Here is a 3,411-nt window from a genome sequence, read left to right as displayed (position 1 = left end):
GTATCCTCGTATTCGTTTATAGACGCTAGTACCGGAGACTATCAAGAGGAGGAGGTATTCTACCAAGAGGAAGAAGAAGAATACTTTGATCACTTCACCAATCAAGGCAAGCTAATATTCTTGCAAGATACCATAAGGCAAAGCTCTACAAGAGCAAGGCCTCATACCCCTTTTATTTATGCTTAATGATCCTACCCCAAGTTTTTACCCTACGGGTTTTTAACTTTGGTTTATCAAAGCTTACTTTTTGATTCATGATTCAATTGGTCTAGAGTAGAACAATCCTTGACTTAGATTTACACCACTCAAAGCTAGATAGCATCCTTCATCTAGTGGCTATCGCTGATCAATTAAACTTGGACTACTCTAGATGGGAGCATGTGACTTTGAAATGAAGTTGAAACTTTGGAATGATGGTTCATTCCATTGAATGACTTTGAAGGTGAATATGACCAAGAGAAGATGGTGATTTTTGATATAAAACTGATGGTTGGGTTCGGATGCGATACCATTCCAATTTTGAAAGTATCCCCACAATACCCAAAATGGGTACGGGCTTAACTAGAAATTTGTGTGCTTTAGTATGGGTTCTCTCTAAACAAGCGTCATAGGGGTTATGCCAAGGGCTGCCTCCGAAGCAATATGAGATATTGCGAAATGACGTGAATGAGGTGAATTGTCCGGCCCAAGCCCTGTGCAGTTCCCGGGTTAACAGGTTGGTTCTCACCGGGAGGCCAAGCTCATGGGGAGAGGTGCCTGTACTAGAGTATATAAGTGAAAGGTTATGGTTGGTAGTCCGCATACGGAGTATGATAAATCAGGGCCAGTTAACCCTGACGGATTATTGCAAATATTGTGGCACAAGCGTACGACCTCTGCAGAGTGTAGAACTATTCGAATAGCCGTGTCCACGGTTACGGACGATTGGAAAGGCCATACTGTTCCGTCATCAGACCATTTTCAAAAATATGACATATGACTGGTGACTTGCGGTTGCAAGTTGAATGGTGATTTGGGATTGAATCACAACTGAGTTGTGGGAATGACACTAATGTTCCCACTTGAGATAGTCTATTTGATTCAAGCATCTTTACTAAATGTTTATGAAATAAACTTGGCTTTATGCAAATAAACCTAGAGTTTAGTATCCCCTTACCACAACTAATAGTGCTTACACTAGTATTAGTTTGCGAGTACTTTAAAAGTACTCATGGCTTTGTCCCTGGCTATTCAAATGGCCAGACTATGAAGGTGAACCGCTGTACGAGGAAGATGGACAGCAGAACGTCTACGACAACTAGGACCACTCCTGACGTCAACAGTTGCCTGTGAAACAGATGGACCACGACCGTTACTTCGCTTCCGCTATGTGTTTGTAATAGGATCTCTAGATCCGCTATGTTGTATTAAGACTGGATCACGTGATCCTTTGTTGTAAGACGATTATGTGTTGTAATAAATGATGTGTTGTGATATCAAGTTATTATGTCTCGCAAAAACAATATTCCTGGGATTGCGAGGAATGGCATAATAGGCATCTGGACTTAAAAATCCGGGTGTTGACATTGCGCATGATTGGTCGTCGGAGTATCGAAAGAAATGTACAATCGACTTGGGACCCTGCTAAACAAAATAGATATTAACTAACCTTATCACTGTAGTACAATAGTATTGCATGATCAGACACTAAGCACGTTGAACAGTCCGTTCCACATGACAGGGGGTGACGACTATCTTCACTATCCAGCTGAAAACACATACTATGCCAGCATTAGGTGAAAATGAAACAAAGCGGACATGCTTTCTAGGAGCTTCACCACATGGGGAAGAAAAGAAAATTTTATATTTAAAAATTGAGATGCATAAAAACAAATATGCAAGTTTTCTTCGGAGAAATTCCCATCCAAAAAGAAATTAACGGGTCTATTTCAGCAATCTAGCTTATTATTTTTCAGGTTACAGTACGTGTTAGTCAGCAGACACTAAGTTTCACCTTCACTTATTTACGACAAAAGGCTTTAAATTAATCCATCTTGTTTGTAGATATGCGCATCTCCCAGTTACATACTGACAATTAAATCAGCTATCGTACCCACTTCGATCCATTCATCTCAGCTAGCTTATTATTAAGGGCATCTTTGGTAGGCTGCACCTATTTTCTGCATCAGTTTAAGCCCCTACTCGTTTAAGACGGGTCATGGCCAGAAAAGCCACGTTATTTGATGGCCTGCGCAGAGTTTTTTTGGCCTCGTGGATGTTTAGGCTCTGCTCGTTTGGTAGGTCAGTTTTCAGGCTTATTAGCAACCCAGAAGGGCGCCACTATTGTTTGGTTGCAACCCAAAATCCGCTTATGATTACTTTTTCCCTTCAATGGTGAGGTTACCAGCGATCAACAGCACAAGCAAGAACATAATCATAGACAAAACAGAACTTAGCACTAATCATAGACGACACAAGTTCACGACACACCATTGTTCAGACACGATCATAGTTCAGGACACAGCAGACAGGATCATAGTTCAACACACATGACACGAACAACAACTAGACACGACATGGTAGCAGGTTAGCTTCAGACATGATGCTCGAAGACGACACACCTGGTGTCATCGCCATGGTACGGGCACCTGCTCATCACCTCAGTGCAGGTGTGGTCGAAGATGACCACACTGTACTCGAAGGAGGACACCTTCTTGAAGGTGAGGAACTAGCCTACCTTGAGCTGATGGGGATGGCGAAGGCCGCCCACCCCTGGTCGATGAATGTGTCATTGCCTTCTCTCCTCGTAGCCATCCTTCAATTGCATCTAGTGTTGGTGGTGACGATGATGTTGGAAGGGATTTTTTTGAACCACTTGACGAAAGCTTGATGGATCATGAGCCGGCCGAATGTGGGCTTGAAGATGATGTGGAGGAAGTGGTCTGGCCCTACATTGTGATGGAAGTGGCCGACGTTATCCGGCCTTCCACGACGCTTCTTCACCGGTCCCTCGCCGGGAACCTCAGCAGGTGACCCAAGCATGATCTTCTCAGTCTGCCACAAGAGCATATGCCATTAGAGGTGTGCCTGCTCACAAGTAGTTTAGATGAAAACGGACATTCATAACATTAGTAAGGCCTCATACATTGCCTCACGGCAGGCATAGGGAGTGGCCACAAAGTAAGTGTAGTGTGCAACAACTGTGGCACATATGACTAAGTTTGAGGCCACCACCTAGCCTTCCATTGTGCCTTTGTTGAATCATTGGCCAACGCAAATGAGGCCTCATATATTTAGTCACATGGCAGGCAGAGGGATTGTCGCTAATCTAAGTCTAGTGTGCAACGAATATGACACACATGACTAAGTTTGAAGGCAGCACCTTACCTTCCATTGTGCCTTTGTTGAATCATTGGCTAATGCACTAGACAA

Source organism: Lolium rigidum, chromosome 7 (genome assembly GCF_022539505.1).
Source record: "Lolium rigidum isolate FL_2022 chromosome 7, APGP_CSIRO_Lrig_0.1, whole genome shotgun sequence".
Lineage (NCBI taxonomy): Eukaryota > Viridiplantae > Streptophyta > Magnoliopsida > Poales > Poaceae > Lolium > Lolium rigidum.
This window is presented reverse-complemented; position numbering follows the sequence as displayed.